A 19,779-nucleotide genomic window follows, 5' to 3' on the forward strand; every position below is an offset into this window, starting at 1 on the left:
CCACACACCATGTGGCTTCACTTTCTCTATTGGTTTACCATGGGGAACCTAATCAAATGCCTTACTAAAGTTCATGTGTTTGACATCTACAGCCCTTCCTTCATCTATCAACTTGGTCACTTCCTCAAAGAACTCTATTAAGTTGGCAAAGCACAATCTCGCCCGCACAAAACCATGCTGCCAATCATTGATAAGCCCATTCTGTTCTAAGTATATATAGATCCTATCCCTCAGTACCTTCTCCTACATATTTCCCACCATTGACATCAGGTTCACTGGTCAGTAGTTACCTGGAATATTCCTTCTACCTTTATTGTACAGGGGCACAACATGAGCAACCCTCCAGTCCTTCTGCACCTCACCTGTTTTTAGGGATGCTACAAAGATATCTGTCAGGGCCCCAGCTATTTCCATTCTCGCCTCCCTCAGCAATCTGGGATAGATCCCATCTGGTTCTGGGGATTTGTCCATCTTAATAACCTCTAGCCTACCCAAAACAACTTCCTGACTGATGTTAACGTGATCCACGCTAATCAAATATGTATCTCTAATCTCGACATTCATCATGTCCCTCTCTTCTGTGAATATTGATGCAAAGTAATCATTCAGAATCTAACCCATTCTCTCAGGTTCAACACACAGCCTTCCTTCATTATCCTTTAGTTACCCGCTTGCTTCTTATATAAGAATAAAAGGCTTTGGGATTGTCCTTAATTCTGCTTGCTAAAGTTATTTCATGACTCCTTTTAGCCCGCTTGATTCATCATTTAAAACTGGTCCTACTCTTCCAATATTCTTCCAGGGCCCGTTCTGTTCTTAGCTGCCTTGACCTGATGTACGCTTCCCCTTTCCTCTTGGTTAGTTGTATAATTTCTCCTGTCATCCACAGTTCATGAATTTTGCCTTTCCTATCCTTTGCTTTCAATGGGACATGCCTACCTACCCTGCACTAACTTTAAGCTATCTTTGAAAGCCTCCCAAATATCAAATGTGGACTTCCTTTCGAATAGCTATGTCAAATCCACATTTCCCAGCTCCTGCCTAATTTTGATATAACTGGCCTTGACCCAGTTTAATACTCTTCCTTTAGGACCACTCTCATCTTTGTCTACAAGTATTCTAAAACTTATAGAATTGTGGTCACTGTTCCTAAAGAAATCCCCCTCCACAACTTTTACCACCTGACCTTGCTCTTTCTCCAACACCAAGTGCAATATGGCCCCTTTCCTCATCGGAATATTGACATACTGCTCTAAAAACATTCTCCTGGACGCTTCTTATAAGTTATGCCCCATTCAGACCTCTGACACTACGTGTATCCCAGTCAATGTTGGGAAAATTAAAATCTCCCATCAGTACTACCCTGCTGCCTCTACATCTTTCCAAAAAGAATGTTTACCTATTCATTCTTCTACTCACGCTCACTGTTAGGAGGCCTGTAATACAGCCCTAACAATGTAACTGCACCCTTATTTCTCAGCTCCACCCATAATGCCTCGCTACTCAAGCCCTCCATAGTGTCCTTTCGCACAGCCGTGCTATCATCCCTGACCAGCAATGAAACTCCTCTCCCACCTTTGATTCCCTGCCTGTCCTATCTGAAGCGTCTATATCCTGGAGAGATAATGAAGGGGCTGGAACAGGATAAGGAGGGTGTAGGTGCTGGAAGGAAATTATAGAGATAACGAGGGGTGTTGGAGCTGGAGGAATTTACAGAGGTATGGGTTGGAGGCTGTTGGAGAGATATGGAATAATGTTGATGGTCAAGATGGCTTCTCACACAGGGAGGGATGTAACTGCTGGATGGTGACACAGAAAGAGGAAGGGATGTCGGGGATAGGGACAGATGCAGTGTCTGGGGAATGTTACAAAGATAGGGATGAGTTTGGTTGGATGGTGGAATTGAAAGAGATAGTGAGGTTTGTAGGTTTGGAAGGATTCTAGGTGCTTTAGGAGGTTACAGAGATAGGGATGGGTGCTGGGGCTGAGGGACGTTATAGTGAGGGTTTCAGTAACTCCCTGTTTGATCGCAGTGAGGCCTCTTGAACTGGACAGGTCAAAGTGTGACCTCACCGTGTACATCACAGAGAGAGCTCAGACATCACAATTGGTTTATAAACTGGCTTCATCGGAGACACGAGGCTGCTCCAGGAAACACAGGGAAGGAAACACTGACTGTGCCTCTGTCTGATCTGTCTGAGAGTGAATGTGATCAGCAAGAAGATCAAAACAGTTTCATTTCACAGACACCACATTATATTGTGTAAATCCCATTAGCGAGGTGATCAGGCAGAAAGTGGTGAGGTTTGAAAGGTCCCTGAAAAAAATCTTTGTCTTGAGGTTTTGGTGGAGATAGGGGAAGACAAGACAAGCTGCTTGATCGATGGGAGGAATGAATCCAGTTTGTGGCTAGAAGAGAGATGAGGGCTGGGAAGGGAGTCGGGGATAGGAAAGGGGGTTACTTGAAATTGGAAAACTCAGTGTTGAGTACTCCGTGTTGCAGGCTGCCCAGATGGAAGATGAGGTGTTGTTCCTCCAATTTGTAGTTTAATTTGTTGTGGCAGTAGAGGAAGCCAAGGATTGTCATGTCAGAAAGGAAGTGGGAAGGGGAATTAAAATGGCCTGTGACTGGGAGGTCTCGTCGGCCTCTGTGAGCCTGGCTGAGATGCTTGGAAAACCATTCACTAAGTTTACCTTTGGTCTCCCAGATGTAGAGAAATCCACACCAGAAGCACTGGACACAGTAAACTAGGTTGGAGGAGAGGCAGGTGAACCTCTGTCTCACCAATGATGCAAAACCTACCAGCACACCACCCCCATCACCTCCATCCAGTGCCCCAAACAGTCCTTACAGGTGAGACAATTTCAGATAACCCCCTTTCCCATCCCCTGATTCCCTTCCTAGCCCCTCCCTCTCTCTCCCTTCCATTCCTCTCATCGACCCTTCCTCCAAGCCACCAACCGGATTCACTCCTCCCATTCACCAACCAGGTCATCCCCTCTACCTGTCTTCACCGATCCCCATCACCTTGCCCCTGCCAACCCCTTTATCTGCAGCTCCCCACAAACCCACCCCCAGTCCTGAAGAAGAGTTACCCCCAAAATATTGCCTTCTCCACCTCCTGATGCTGCCTGGCTTGCTGTGTTCTTCCAACCTCCTGCTTGTCTCCCTTGGAATTCAACATCTGCAGTTTTTTTTTGTCTCTGAGCAAGGAAATGGTCAGCCTGTGGAATGTGGGATTCTGGGAGGTTTCCTATCTCCTGGAAATGTGACAGTGTGCATAAACTGGAGTTCTGTTTTCGAGAATGGGAGTAACTGTAGGCCATCCACGGGACTGAGGATGAGGGGAATAACACATTTATGGAGGTGGCTACATCACAGTTAGTGTGTATGGGCAAATAAGGAATACGTGACAGCCAGGTATCTCAGCAGTCCCCTGAGATGATCGAGATCAGACATCAGTTTCCTGCTTTGGAAGCTTGTAATGGAAAGAATTCATCAGAGGAATGCAGACAGAGTCACGTCAGCTGGACAGGGTGGTAGGAAGAGTGGGTACACAATACTGATAATGGATTCGTTAGTTAGGGAAACAGAGTGGAGTTTCTACAGTTATAAACATACCTTCAGCATGCGATGATAACCTCCTTGCTACCAGGGTCAAGGAAATCACAGAACAGCTGCAGGAAATTCTGCTGCAGGAAGATCAAACGACAGAGGTATTGCTCCATGTTGGTGACAAAGACCGAGGTGGGAATGCAGGGATGTGGTCCATGAAACAGATTTGAGGCAGCAAGGAATGAGATTGAAAAGCAGGATGTGGAACACAGTATTCTCAGAATCACTGCCAGTCCCATGTGTTGATCAGAAACGAGCAGAATAATTGGATGGTCGAACATGTGTCTGGAAAACGGGTTCAGAAGGTCAGGCAGCATGTTTCAAGGCATTAGGACCAGCTCTGGAGCAGGTTAGAACTCAACAAGATGGACAGTTTACGTCTTGGTAGGACTGGAATGAACATCCATACAATTCCCCCAAATAGGTTTGTGAGTGCTGTTGGGGAGGTGATAATCAAGATTAGAAATGGCTTGGGAATGTAAGTGGCATCTTGGCTTCAAGGGAAGGCTGCATTCATAGCAGAACATCGAACACTTTCATATTGAGTTTATGCAACAAGACTCACAGAATCCGAAAAAACAAATGAAATCAGTGGAAGAACATGGAACATTTTGGATACACGAGTGAGAATTTAAAATGAGAATTTGGAGGACAATATGCCTGTGTTGGTTCTTGCAATCACAGGATGATCAGGGAAAATTGGGATATGCTGGGATACGCAAAGCAGGAGGGAGGAAGACATTTGGACAAAGTAAAGGTATGGAGTTTATAATCTAGTCTCAGTCGATATTTTAAATTCTCACTCATGTATTCAGGATGTTCAGAAAGAGAATAAAAGTGAATGGGAGAAGTGGTGTTAAAAATGTTTCAATACATCGATAACTCAGCGAATGAGCATCATTATAATATCTGTAGGTGGTGTAACAGTACCACGGAACATTGTTAATGATCATTTCGGCTTCAAATAAAAAATAGTTGGGAATATTCTTTAAAGAAAGGAAAATTCAGATTATTGCTAGAACCCTCATTACAGTTTTCTCTGTGCAATACTGAGATGTCATCTGATGAATACAAATAGCAACAAATCGATCAAAAGAAAAAGTGACAGTGAACCAAACAGAACAATCAACTGTCAAGCGGCTCAGGGCATAGATGGCGCTACAAACAAGAGTCATGTCCAGAAGGCACCATGGATAATAATAGTAAGTAAACTTATGAAGCATGATATCAAAAGTAACGTACAGTAGATCAGACACTGCCATGGTTACCAGATAGCGAGTGGTGCATGTCGAAAGACCACACTTTCCCACAGACAAGATTAGAATTGCTGCTGGACTAACTGTGAGAGAGAGAAAGGAAAAAAAGAGACAAAGTTACTGGTCAAATATTCTCTATGCATGATGTATTTTAGCACAAAGATAATTGTTGCTCTGTGTCTTATCATCTGAACCATTATAGTAACACCTCTCAAATCAAACAATTGCCCTTCTAGAGACACATAGGGAAATGCATCAGGAGCAAATCACTCCCAGAAACATGTTAATATACTCAATATTAACAATATTAATATACTCAATATTTTTGGGGGAAAGTAGAAGTTGTTTCTTCTCTTTCACAGGTTACTGTGACTGGCAGGAGTTTCCTATAAGACCACAACATCTGTTCCTCTCCCCCACACACTAACTCTCTGTTCCTCTCCCCCAACACACACACACTCTCTTTCTCTCACACACACACACACACACATAAGTCAATGAGTGAATTTGCATTTGCAGAATTGTATTTGCAGATGCATTCTATTTTATATTATTGACCAGAGACAAAGTAATTTGTGTTTTAACTCATCCATAAACACACCCTTGGCAAAAGCAAATTCAGCAAAACAGTGTGATTCTCATTGCGGTCTTCTCATTCTAACGCAGCAAAATGAAATACTGAAAGAACCCTCAAGATTTTTTTGTAGCAGCAGAGAGAGAGCTCTATTGACAGTTTTAATTCCAAAACACCAAGTTCAACAACAGATAGCAGAATCTAAAACTTTGGGAGTTTGTGAGCCTGACTCCATCCACTCAGGATGTTGTGTAAATTTTAAAAATATCAAAGCTATTTACTCTGCTTTCCAAGGAGCAGACACCTCACCATTAGTTGACAATAGCTCTCTTCAAGAGAAACAGGACAAAATAAATCTCTCTTAAAGGCATATTTCCGACACACTGTAGTCCCATGTAGACCAGACTGTGTTAGAATGAAAGCTTTCCTTCTCTGAAAGACATTTGTGAAGGAGATGGGATTCTTTTTTCCTGACAACTGATAACAGTTTAGTGGTCACCATTAGACTGTTAAGTCTAGATTTGTATTGAATTCACCATCTGCCATTGGGGATATCGAACCCAGCTCCCCTTGTTCTCTGAACTCATTGTCTCACAAGACCAAAACATCATCATCTCCCCTAATCTTTGACATTGGACTGGATCCACAGCAGCAGTCCCTGATACCATGCTCCAAGAAGGCAGTGGAGTAGGATGTTCCAGCCAGAACTCATCTGCGCCACGTGTTCTTCTTTCTCTTTTCCTGTCCTTTTCTTCCTGGCCGCTGGTGAGCAATGATTCCTTGCCTGTAGAGATGATTCCCAGCCTCTGGCAACCACTCCCGTCCTCTGGGGAGCAAAAGTCCTTGCCAGCAGAGGGTGATGTGCACCCTTTGGTGATGACTCTTGGCCTGGCACAGAAGCCTCCTCTCACGGTCTCTTGGCCTGGCCCAACAGCTTCCTGGCATGTTGTGGGCAGCCTTATGGTTCCCATAGCAGCATTCCGGTGAGGCGTGACATCCTCTTGGCCTGTTGCAAGGGCCTCCCAGCCTAGCGCAGCAGCCTTTCAGCATGGTGTGCCATCCTCCCATCCTAGCGCAGTGGCCTCTCAGTGTGGCATCCTCCTGACCTGGTACAGTAGCCTTACAGCACAGTGACCTCCCTGCCTGGTGCAACAGCCTCCCGGGGTAATATGGCAACGGTCTAGTCTGGCGTAGCAGCCTCCTTGCATAGCGGCTTCCCGGCATTGTGTGTCACTGGTGCGAACTGAAAACTAGCTGCCAGCGTGGTCTGCTGTCCTGAACTTTTACTTTTGTATCTCAGTCGGTACTGTAATTGGTGACGTATAAACTCCTCACTGTACTCACCGTGTATATGTGACAATAAAGGCTATTCTATGTTTGCTCTCCTAGAACAAAATTGTGGTGTAATTCTGGTGATCTCCACGGAGAGTGCTAGTTAAACCATGAAGACTCCTAGCCCTAGTGTGTGCTCCAAATCTGGGAGGGGGATTTCCATTCACAGGGAGAGGGACTAGGAGAGAAGGTTGGGTGCATGAACCTGGACATCAGGTAAGAAGCTTTACTGAATCCCAGATAAAGTATCTGATTTCTAAACTGGAAAGATGCAATGAACTATGTTACATGGAGTCAGATTTTATTGGGTGTGAAGACTGTGGTTTAAAGGCTTGAACATGTGGAGGAATTCCATCACAAATATTGGAAGTTGGGTGGCATGGTGGCTCAGTGGTTAGCACTGCTGTCTTGCAGCACCAAGAAGACAGGTTCAATCCCAGCTTCTGGTGACTATGTGTTGATTACACATTCTTCCTGGGTCTGTATCAGTTTCATCTGGGTGCTCTGGTCTCCTTACACAGTCCAAAAATGTGCAGGGTCGGTGGATTGGCCATGGGAAACACAGCATTACTGGGATTGAGAGGCAGGTGTTTGAGTGGGACGCTCTTCAGAGAGTTGGTGTGGACTTGTTGGGCTGAAGGACTTGTTTCTACACTGTGCAGATTTTTTTAAAAAAGCACTTCTTTTAATTTTGGTGCAATCTAACCTGGGACATGGTGGTTGGATTCACTGCTGAATACCTTCAAAGTTCTGATTGTCAGTATGTTCAGTCCTGTGCATGAGGGAGTGAGTCAATGTCCAATCATTCACCTGTCCATAATGTTGAGGGCATCCATTTCTGGTTACTGTGGAGTGATTCCATATCTTGTACTGTCCTTCATAAAGTGTGGATATAAAATTCTGGAGGCAATCTGAGCTGTGGAGACTCCAAAACTGAATGCAAACATTTTGCAGTTAATGTCCATGTCAGGTGTCTCCCATTCTCTACTTTATTGATCCCAGATGTCTTCTTGTGGATGTTGTGGTCTTATAGGAAACTCCTGCCAGTCACAGTAACCTGTGAAAGAGAAGAAACAACTTCTGCTTCCCCCAAAAAATATTGAGTGGAGTGTTTAGAGGTGGAGTGGTCGATAGCCACATTTGATACCCATGAGGATGGCCTCAACGGGATCTGGGGTTCATGTTCCACTACAGTTGACTCCACTACAATATACGCACACATACACACACATTCTTATATGCACATACACTCACATTGACCCACTCACATACATATTCTGTCTCTCAGCCACACACACATATAATCCCCACTTGCACACCCTCTCATAGGTTATACTCCGTCACACTCACAGTCTATCAAGCATACACACACACTCGCGCGCACACACACTCTCCCTTACACACACACATGCAGACACATGCATGCACATACACACACGCTCCTCTCTCCCTCACATGTACACACACAGACATTTAAGTCAATGGGCTGAATTGTATTTGCAGATACAATTTATTTTGCTCAAAAAGCACATAACTTGCAGGCAGTGAATGCAGGCAGTTAATCCATGTAACATTTTATAAGTTCCTACGTTGGAACTAGAACCAGTCTGACTCAAGGATGGAATACAGATCGTCTCTATCCTCACACATTTAATGCATTGTCTGAGCAGTATTGTCAATTTTTTTGTAAAACCTTAAGTTATCTCGGGAATATGACTTGAAAGAAATTCTGGAATTTACATATTAATGAACTAAAACCCGCAATCCTTTCTAAAAGAAAGACTTAACAGCAATCTAGATTTCTTCAATATATTGTATCAGTTGCATGACACTATGATCTTGTGCTCTCAATTCTGTGTCTTATGAACCTGCCCCATGAGCTACCTAACGAAGGAGAGGTGTTCCGAAAGCTACTACAGGTACACAATCCTTTATCTGAACCCTCGGGACCAGTTGGTTTTCGGAATTCAGAAGTTTTTGCATTTCAAAATAAGTGACTGTTTAATTGTGAAATTTTTAAAAATTGTACTGAACAGCAGTCTCATTGGTGAGTATTACAGGCCCTGAGACAGAATTGATGCCAGCCAGTGCTGGGTCATGCCCCCACATTACATCTGAGTGATGTGGGTTGAGTGGTTATGGAGTTGGGTTAACTGTTTGCACGCCAAACAACTTTGTGAATGAGAAAAATCTTCACAAAAGGAACTTTGGATTTGGGAGCTTTTCAGATTTCAGGATTTTGAATAAAGGATTGACTACCTGTGCTTCTAAATAAACCTGTTGAACTATAAAAGCAAATTACTGCGGATGCTGGAATCTGAAACCAAAAGAGAAAATGCTAGAAAATCTCAGCAGGTCTGGCAGCATCAAAGCTTTGACAAAGGGCCAGTTAGACTTGAAATGTCAGCTCATTTCTCTCCTTACAGATGCTGCCAGACCTGCTGAGATTTTCCAGCATTTTCTCTTTTGGCTGTTGAACTATAAGTTGGTGTCGTATGATCTGATTAAGATCTGATTAAGGAACAGATATTCTGTAAATGCAATTCAAACAGTCCTGAGTTTGTCACACTTTAGAGTTAACACTTGCTTCTTTGGAAGCGGCTGGGAATAAAAAATGGGCAATGTGTGACATAGTCGGGACAACCGACAAAGTCAGAATATTTGTCATTATCATACGAAAAGAAGAGAAATGCCCGCAACTCGAGAAATTGGATTTGTGAGTTCTGTTAGTGACATTAAATATGCTGGGCAAAATCGAGTCGTAATGTCTTAAGTCAAATGTCTCATTCAAGATTTTCTCTATTTAATGGCCCACATTCTGCATTTTGTACTGTTAATTCTCTGACATGCTCTCAAACTCAATTATTAATCATAGTCACAATATTGCAGATACTAAACTCAGTTATTTGTTGAAACAGATATTTTTATTCCTATTAATATTTTTTTATTCCTGTATGTCCATCCTCCTATTCACGTGTCCACTCCACCCCCTTCCATGAACCAATCACAATTACCCCCACCTGCATCCACCTATCACCATCTCACCTGCCTTTCCCCCAGCCCTACTCCCCATTTATTTCTGAGCTCCCGTCCCCTTCCCTCCCTCGTCCCAATGAAGGATCCCAGCCCAAAACATCATCGACTTCCCTGCTCCTCCAATGCAGACTGACCTGCCGTGCTTCTCCAGCTCCACATTGTTGACTTATATTTGTTTATCTCCAGCGGATCATTTAACTTTGGAAACTTTGGACCAAACATATCCGCCCAACTGAGAATATTTTCCCACATGCAATCCATCACATTTCCAAGCTACATTCATGGCTCCATTTGTGAACAGATCAGAAATGATAAATATAATAAAAATAAAGCATCACATGGTTTCAAATAAGTTATCATTCTATTTCCCACTGCAGTCAGACATTCCATTGCATTCAGTTCCTCACAAACAATTACAATTTATAGTCTGAGATATACCTCACGGGTATTCTGCTATTAGTGCTCCACATTTACTCCAATACTATATTTACAGATACCCACAGAAAAACAAGAATACTGGCTCAGAAGTTCATATCTGAGCAGTTACCCACACTCTGTACAATTCCACAATGACACATCCTCTTAGCAACATGAGGTTCCAGCCTGAGGTTTATGATCCCCATTCAGTACAATTCCATGATCAGAGTGATTCCTGGAGATCTGGATCAACAGTACACAACATTACAATCAATCTCTGGATAATGCAGAGTGTCTGTGAGCTACAGACAGAGTTTCTTTCCTCAGTTGAGGAATTACACCATAGAGTAAGTTTGAAAATGTTAACTGCAGACATTAATCTCACACAATGGAAACTCGCATTAACCCAGTGATCTGTCCTCACCAATGTCATGACCCCACACATCCACTGACTGATAAAAACCCACAAGATGGTCAAAGCCATCTCGGCTGACCCTCACTTTTTACTCCATAATAACCTGCTGTATCCATTGATTAGCACTGCTGCCTCACAGCGCCTGAGACCCGGGTTCAATTCCCTCCTCAGGCGACTGTGTGGAGTTTGCACTTTCTCCCCGTGTCTGCGTGGGTTTCCTCCGGGTGCTCCGGTTTCCTCCCACAGTCCAAAGATGTGCCGGTCAGGTGAATTGGCCATGCTAAATTGCCCGTAGTGTTATTTAAGGGGTAAATGTAGGGGTATGGGTGGGTTGCGCTTCGGCGGGTCGGTGTGGACTTGTTGGGCCGAAGGGCCTGTTTCCACACTGTAATGTAATCTAATCTAAAAAATCCTCCAAACCTGGCAATATCCTTGTAAATCTTCTCTGAACCTTTTCCAGTACAATATCTTTCCAAAAGGAAGGAGACCAGAATTGCACCCAATATTCCTAAAGTGGCCTAACCAATGTCCTGTACAGCTGCAACATGGCCTCCCAACCCCTGTACTGAATACTCTTGACCAATAAAGGGAGGCATAACAAACGTCGCCTTCACTATCCTATCTACCTGTGACTCCACATTCAAAGAGCTATGAACCTGCACTCCAAGGTCTTTTTGTTCAGCAACACTCCCTCGGACCTTACTATTAAGTGTATAAGTGCTGCTAAGATTTCTGGCTGTGACAGTTGCTCCATTTTTGAGGTTGTTTTAGGTGTTTGAGGTGATTTCCTCGAATTCCAGGAGTAGCAATTACTGTTTTATTTGCTGTTGTATTGTTATGGAACTTTGGAGAGTTATTGATTAGATTCCCTACAGTGTGCAAATAGACCCTTTGGCCCAACAAGTCCACACCGACCCTCCAAAGAGTAACCCACTCAGTCCCATTTCCGTCTGGCTAATGCACCTAACATTATGGGTATTTTAGCATGGCCAATTCACCTGACCTGCACATCTTTGGACCTGTGGGAGGAAACCGGAGCACATGGAGGAAACCCACGCAGACACGGGGAGAATGTGCAAACTCCACACAGTCACCCAAGGCTGGAATCAAACCTAGGACCCTGGTGCTGTGAGGCAGCAGCACTAACCACTGAGCCATCGTGCCGCCCAAACTGAGAAGGTGACCAAACTGATGGAGGAGGGTAAAACTGTTGATGTGGTGTATATGGATTTCAGTCAGGCGTTTGATAAGGTTCCCCAGGGTAGGCTAGTTCAAAAAACTATGGAAGCATGGGATTGAAGGTAATTTAGTGGGTTGGATCAGAAATTGGTGAGCTGAAAGAAGACAGAGGGTGGTGGTTGATGGTAAATGTTCATCCTGGTGTACTGCAAGGATCTGTGTTGGGTCCATTGCTGTTTGTCATTTTATAAATGACCTGGAACAGGGCACAGAAGGATGCATTAATAAATTTGCGGATACCACTAACGGCGATGGAGTAGTGGACAATGCCGAACAATGTTACAGGTTACAGAGGGACATAGATAAACTGCAGAACTGGGCTGAGAGGTGGCAAATGGAGTTTACTGTGGGAATGTGTGAGGTGATTTACTTTGGAAGGAGTAACAGGAATAAAGAGTACTGGCCTAATGATAAGATTATTGGGAGCGTAGATGGGCAAAGTTCTCAGTGTCCATACAAAGACCCCTGAAAGTTGCCACCCACGTTTAGGTTTAAAGAAGGCATACAGTGTGTGAGGTTTTATTGGTAGAGGGATTGGGTTTTGGAGCCACGAGGTCATGTTGCAGCTGTACAAAACTCTGGTGCAACTGCACTTGGAGTACTGTGTACAGTTTTGGTCACTGCATTATAGGAAGGACGTGAAACCTTTGGAAAGGTTTCAGACAAGATTTACTAGGATTGCCTGGTATGGAGGGAAGGTCTTATGAGGAAAGGCTGGGGGACTTGTTTTCATTCGAGACAAGAAGGTTGAGAGGCGACCTAATTGAGACGTATAAGATAATCAGAGAGTTAGATAAGGTAGACAGTGAGAGCCTTTTTCCTGAGATGGCAATGGCTCATACGAGGGGACATAACTTTAAATTGAGGGGTGATAGATATGGGACAGATGTCCGAGGTAGTTTCTTTACTCAGAGAGTAGGAGGGGCATGGAAAACCCTGCCTGCAACAATAGTATACTCACCACCATCGAGGGCTGAATGACCTCTCCTGCGCTGTATTGTTCTGTGTTCTATTTTCACCGTGAGGAATTGAATGGAAACTAAGTTTGCTATTGTTGAATATAAATGTGCAATTCAAAGACACAGAGACCTGACACTATGTTATTTCCTCTTTTAAACTTCTCATGTTTTTGTGTTAATTTGCCCAGACGTGTGTGTCAGAGTATTCAGTGAGGAAGAGTGAACAGGAGCCTGTCGTTGCATTTCCCTCTCTGGCCTGCAGTGAAAGATTACATTCCTGCCTCAGGTAACTGTCTGTTTGGGGTTTGCACATTCTCCCTGTGCCTGCGTGGGTTTCATCAGTTTCCTCCCACAATCCAAAGATGTGCAGGTCAGGTGAATTGGTAATGCTAAATTGCCCACAGTGTTAGGTGCATTCGTCAGCAGCAAATATAGGGGAATGGGTCTGGGTGGGTTACTCTTCAGAGGGTCAGTGTGGACTTGTTGGGCCAAATGGCCTGCTTCCATACTCTGAGCAATCTAATCTCATCTCATCTAATACTCACCTACCTCCATATCATTTATTTTTCTACCCACTTCATTCACTGAGAACAGATTACTTGATATGAATGTTACTTTTGTGTGTATGTAATTCATCTCTTGGTTTGCTTGTGTTGTTCCACTTCCTACTAATTGTTGCTGATTACGAACAGCACTTTACACTGGCTTTACACCTCCAGTCTCTGTCATTTTGCCCCTCAGATGGAGTCATTCCTTGCCCATGAGGAAAGGAGTGTTATCATGTTGCTGCTCCTCCTTCTCCTTTCGGTCCGTTCCTCACGTGGACTCCTCGTTCCGTTCTCTGCTGCACCTAATGTTGGCTCTGAGTTACTTTGATTGATTCACCAATTGAATTATTTTTATAACTGGATATGTCATGGCGTACTTTAACTGGTCTCTGAAATGTTTCTGTGTCACCACATAAATAAGGGCATTTGTGCAGCAACTGAAGTTCCTCAGCATGTATCCAATCTGACCAAAGAGATGAAAAGAAACTTTATCCAAGGAATAACCAGCATTAAAGAAATATAAAATATGCAACAACCAGAGAAGTATGAAGCTGGCAGATATGGCAAAGAGTACAATCACAGAATTCTTCCTGCTCTCCACCTCTGGATCATTCTGTGTTTTTCTCTGACCTCTCAGTTCCTTCCGCACCTTAATGGCCTCGAAGATATGTCTGACAGTCAGAATGTTGATAAAGAGAATAAAAGTGAATGGGAACAATGGTGTTAAAAAAGTCTCAAAATATCTAAAACCTATCCACCGAGGATCATTATAATAACCAGACCAGGTATAACAGTACCATGGAACATTGTTGATAATCTTTCCAGGTCTATATACAAAGGCATTTGGAATGTTCTTTAAACAAAAGAAGATGCAGATTGTTGCTAGAACCCTGGTTGCAGTTTTCCCTGTGCAATACTTAGTTTTCATCTCATGTAAACAAATGGCAACAAATCGATCAAAGGAAAAAGCAATGGTGAACCACACAGAACAACCAATGGTCAAGCGGTTGAGGACATAGAGAATGGTACAAACAGGAGTGATTTGCAGGAAACACGGTGGATAATAATAACGTTGAAATCGGTGAAGGATGATACAAAAAACAATGAACAGTAGATCTGACACTGACATAGCCACCAGATAGTGAGTGCTGCATGTAGAAAGGCCACATTTGCCCCAAGCTAAGTTTACAATCACCACTAGACTTACTGTAAGAGAAAAAAAAGGTTTTAAGTTATTAATCAAAGTTTTTTTGTGCCTGAGCCCAGACTGTAAGTAATGACACAAAGATAATTGTTGTTCCATGTCATATGAAGCTTAAAGAATCTGAACCACATCTCTCTAAATTAATCATTTGCACTTTTAAAGGATATAGGAGAACATGAGCAGCAGATTACTCACAGAAACACGGTCATATACTCAAGGTGGTTTTGGGTCAGCAGCTGCTTTACAGGTTAGTCTAACTGGCTGACATTTCCCCTAAGTCCCCAGCATTCACACAAAGACACCTGGTATTAGGAAAACAAAGAACATCAGACACCTAACATGGATATTGATCGCAAAATTTCTGTATTCGGTTTTGGAGTCTCCATAGTTCAGTTTGCCTCCAGAATTCTATATCCACACTGTATGAACTGCAGGAGAGGGCATTTAATCACTCCACAATGTCCAGGAAGGCTGGGTTCTATATTATGGACGAACAAATGATAAGGCATTGAATCTCTCCCTCGTGCACAGGATTGAACATCCTGACCATCTGAACCATGAAGGTGTTCAGCAGCAAATCCAATCACATTGTACCAAGTTGGATACACACTACAATCAGGAAGACTTCAACATTTGACCCAACTCCTCCACCTGTCCAAGTTTGTACAACATAGCCCTCAGCAAATAAAACCTGAATTCATGCAACTTTGGTCACTGTAACTGTCCTGAAGAAGAGCCCTGCTTGAGACCTCTACTTTCTTCATCCTGAGATGCTGCCTGACCTGCTGTGCCTTTTCCAGCACCATGCTCTATCTGCAGCCCCCATAGTCTCCTCATTCCTAATGACCTGCTGAACCCACCCATTGCCCTGCTTTATCTGGGCTCCCATTTGGAGCGAGCTGCCTGAGCAAGATCCACCAACACAATCCCTTTCCATCAAGGAATGGGAAACACCAGGTGTCACTGAGAGGTGGGTTGTTACAAAACCCATCTGACCGATAGCAGACTGTGAACTACCACAGAGAGAGGGTGGTCTTCCAAAACTAGCCAGGGGCCGGTGATCAGCCAAACTCCATTAATGTGGTCTCTGTCTAAACCCATTCTGCACATTTTAGAAAAACACAATGCTGAGGACCCTCCTAACTGACAAACTTTAAACTCAGTCAGTAAGGACACTATTATCTGACAGTGGGATTTGCCTTCCTAAACGAAAATATATTATTATCAGTTGTTGATAGAGCATAGAACATTGCAGCGCAGTACAGGCCCTTCGGCCCTCGATGTTGCGCCGCCCTGTCATGCTCATCTGAAGCCCAACCCACCGACACTATTCCATGTACGTCCATATGCCTGTCTAATGACGACTTAAATGCACTTAAACTTGGCGAATCTACTACCATTGCAGGCAAAGCATTCGAGACCCTTACTACCCTCTGAGTAAAGAAACTACCTCTGACATCTGTCTTATACCTATCTCCCCTCACTTTAAACTTGTGTCCCCATGTGTTTGCCGTTCCCATACTTGGAAAAAGGCTCTCTCTGTCCACCCTATTTAACCCTCTGATTACCTTGTATGTCTTATTAAGTCACCTTCCAGCCTTTTTGTCTAATGAGAACAGCCTCAAGGCCCTCAGCCTTTCCTCGTAAGACATTCCTTCCATACCAGGCAACATCCCAGTAAATCTCCTCTGCACCCTTTCCAAAGCTTCCACATCCTTCTTATAATGCGGTGACCAGAACTGTACACAATACTCCAAGTGTGGCTGTACCAGAGCGTTGTACAGCTGCAGCACAACGTCCTGGTTCCGGAGCTCAATCCCTCTATTAATAAAGGCCAAAGCATCCCCTCTATTAATAAAGGCCTTCTTAACATCCCTATCAATCTGGGTGGCAACTTTCATGGATCTGTGTACATGGACACCGAGATCTCTCTGCTCATCTGCACTCCCAAGAATCTTACCATTAGTCCAGTACCATTCCGATTACGCCATCCACACTTGTCCACATTAAACTCCATTGCCACCTCTCAGCCCAGCTCTGCATCCTATCTATGTCTCTCTGCAACCTACTTCATCCTTCTTCACTATCCACAACTCCACTGCCCTTAGTGTCGCCCGCAAATTTACTAACCCACCCTTCTAAGCCCTCATCCAGGTCATTTATAAAAATGACAAACAGCAGTGAACTCAATACCGACCCTTGCAGTACACTGCTAGTAACTGGACACCAAGATGAACATGTTCCATCAACTACAACCCTCTGTTTTCTTTCAGCAAGCCAATTACTGATTCAAACTGCTATGTCTCCCACAATCCCATTCCTCCGCATTTTGTATAATAGCCTACTGTGGAGAACCTTATCGAATGCCTTGCTGAAATCCATATACACCACATCAACCAGTTTAATCTCATCTATCTTTTGGTCACTTTGTCAAAAAAGTCAATAAGATTCGTTAGGCATGACTTACCCTTCACAAAACCGTGCTGACTGTCCTGATCAGATTATTCTTTTCTAGATGGTTATAAATCCTATCTCTTATAACCTTTTCCACCACTTTACCAACAGCTGAAGTTAGACTCACTGGTCAGTAATTACCAGAGTTGTCTCTACTACCCTTTTTGAACTAGGGAACCATATTTGCTATCCTCCAGTCCTCAGGCACTATTCCTGTAGACCCAATGGTGATTTGAAGATCAATATCAAAGGCTCGGCAATCTCTTCCCTTGCTTCCCGGAGGATCCTAGGATAGATCCCATCCGGCCCAGGAGACTTGTCTATTTTCACACTCTGCAGTATTTCTAATACCTCTTCCTTGTGAACCTCAATCTCCTCTAGTCTAGTTGCAAGTATCTCTGTATCTTCCTCACCAACATTTTCATTTTCTATAGTGAACACTGTCGAAAAATATTTATTTCATGCTGCCCCTATCTCCTCTGACTCCACACACAACTTCACACTATTATGTTTGATTGGCCCTAATTTAACACTCGTCATTCTTTTATTCCTGACATACCTATGGAAAGCCTTAAGGATAATCCTGATCCTATCCACCAACAATTTCTCATGTCCCCTCCTGGATCTTCTGAGCTCTCTTTTTAGGTCTTTCCTGACTTCCTTGTAACCCTCAAGTGCCCTAATTGAGTTTTCACATTTTGTCCGAACATAAGCCGCCTTCTTCTTCTTGACCAGGGATTCCACTTCCTTAGTAAATGTTTTAAAAAATTCTCAAGGTCAGGTTCGTAGGAGAGTAGTCTGACACAGAACAAACAGCCAAGAGGCGAGTCTGCTAGAATATGAGCATTTTATTCCCCGCAGCGTCGCCACAACCAGGTCTCATACTTACAACGGGTCTGGCTTATACTCACTCTACATGTAACCGGAACTGGGATCCGTCAGTTCTCGTAGAGCGGTTGCCAACAACCCACGCTCGGCGGTTAAACGTAACCCCGGAGCAGACTCCCGGGTCTGGCTTATACTCACTCTACATGTTACCGGAACTGGGAGCCGTCAGTTCTCGTAGAGCGGTTGCCAGCAACCCACGCTCGGCGGTTAAACGTAACCCCGGAGCAGACTCCCGGGTCTGGCTTATACTCACTCTACATGTTACCGGAACTGGGAGCCGTCAGTTCTCGTAGAGCGGTTGCCAACAACCCACGCTCGGCGGTTAAACGTAACCCCGGAGCAGACTCACCGAACTGGAGACTTTTCCAGCTGATATACTCTTTTCGAGATAAACATTCATGTGAACAGCAGAGCAAGGCTAAAAAACACATTCCATACTGGTTACATACAGATAAGAAGGTTCACACGGGACTAAGCAACACCTTAGATTCACACATGTATTGGGACATAATTTTAACTCTTTCACCACAGTAAACCACAGCTCAAGTGCTCTATATCTTCTTCCCTGCCTGACAGGTACATACTTATCTAGGACACACAGGAGCTTTTCCTTGAATAAGCTCCACATTTTTAATGTGCTCATCCCCTGCAGTTTCTTTCCCCATTCTACGCTTCCTAAATCTTCCCTAATTGCATCGTAATTTCCCTTCCCCCAGATGTAACTCTTGCTCGGTGGAGCACACCTATCCCTTTCCATCACTAAAGTAAACCTGACAGAATTGTGATTGCTGTCTCCAAAGTGCTCACTTACTTCCAAATCTAGCTCCTGGCCAGGCTCGTTACCCTGTACTAAATCTAAAGTGGCTTTGCCCCTTGTAGGCCTGTCTACATACCGTGTCAGGAATCCCTCCTGTACACACTGGACAAAAACTGACCCATCTATAATACTCGTACTGTAGTGATCCCAGTCAATATTTGGATAGTCGAAGTCCCCCATGACAACTACCCTGCCTCTCTCACTCCAGTCGAGAATCATCTTTGCTATCATTTCCTCTACATCTCTAGGAGTATTCGGAGGCCTATAGAAAACTCTCAGCTTGGTGACTTCTCCTTTCCTGTTTCTAACCTCAGCCCATACTACATCAGTTAATGAGTCCCCAAACATCCTTTCTACAACTGTAATATTGTCCCTGATCAACAAGCCACACCTCTCCCTCTTTTACCATCTTCTCTGTTCTTATTGAAACATCTGAATCCCGGAACCTGCAACAGCCATTCCTGTCCCTGCTCTATCCATGTCTCCGTAATGGCCACAACATCGAAGTCCCAGGTACCAGCCCACGCTGCCACTTTATTTCGGATGCTCCTCTCGTTGAAGTACGCACACTTCAATCCAGGTTCTCGCTCGCCAGTGTCAGGTACTTGATTTGGGAACTCCCTACTCTCATCCTCTTCTGTACCTCTCCTACAATTTTGGTTCCCATCCCCCTGCTGTATTAGCTTAAATCCACCTTAATCACTTTAGCGAATTTCCCACCCAGGACATTGGTACCCCTCTGGTTTAGATGAAGACCATCCTGCTTGTAGAGGTCCCACCAACCCCAGAAAGAGCTCCAATTATCGAAAAACCCGAAACTCTCCCTCCTGCACTATTCCTGTAGCCACGTGTTCAACTCCTTTCTCTCCCTGTTCCTCACCTCACTAGCACGTGGCACGGGCAGCAAACCAGAGAAAACAACTCTGTTTGTCCTAGCTCTAAGCTTCCATTCTAGCTCCCTGAATTTCTGCCTCAAGTCCCCATCTCTCTTCCGACCTATGTCATTGGTGCCAATGTGGTCCAT

General features: G+C 44.0%; 1 long non-coding RNA gene across 2 annotated transcripts in view; it reads left to right on the forward strand.

The window, feature by feature from the left end:
- Positions 1–3,316: 3,316 nt before the first annotated feature.
- LOC148136087 (uncharacterized) overlaps positions 3,317–19,779 on the forward strand; it is a 55,215-nt gene continuing 38,752 nt past the window's right edge. For both annotated transcript variants that reach the window (XR_015754704.1, XR_015754703.1), the window contains exons 1-3: positions 3,317–4,818; positions 6,836–6,994; positions 13,033–13,130. This is a non-coding gene — a long non-coding RNA (uncharacterized LOC148136087). The remainder of the gene's footprint in view (positions 4,819–6,835; positions 6,995–13,032; positions 13,131–19,779) is intronic.

Source organism: Chiloscyllium plagiosum, unplaced genomic scaffold, assembly GCF_037043375.1.
Source record: "Chiloscyllium plagiosum isolate Xiang-an unplaced genomic scaffold, Cpla_swu_hap1 HiC_scaffold_47, whole genome shotgun sequence".
In the NCBI taxonomy this organism is placed as follows: Eukaryota; Metazoa; Chordata; class Chondrichthyes; order Orectolobiformes; family Hemiscylliidae; genus Chiloscyllium; species Chiloscyllium plagiosum.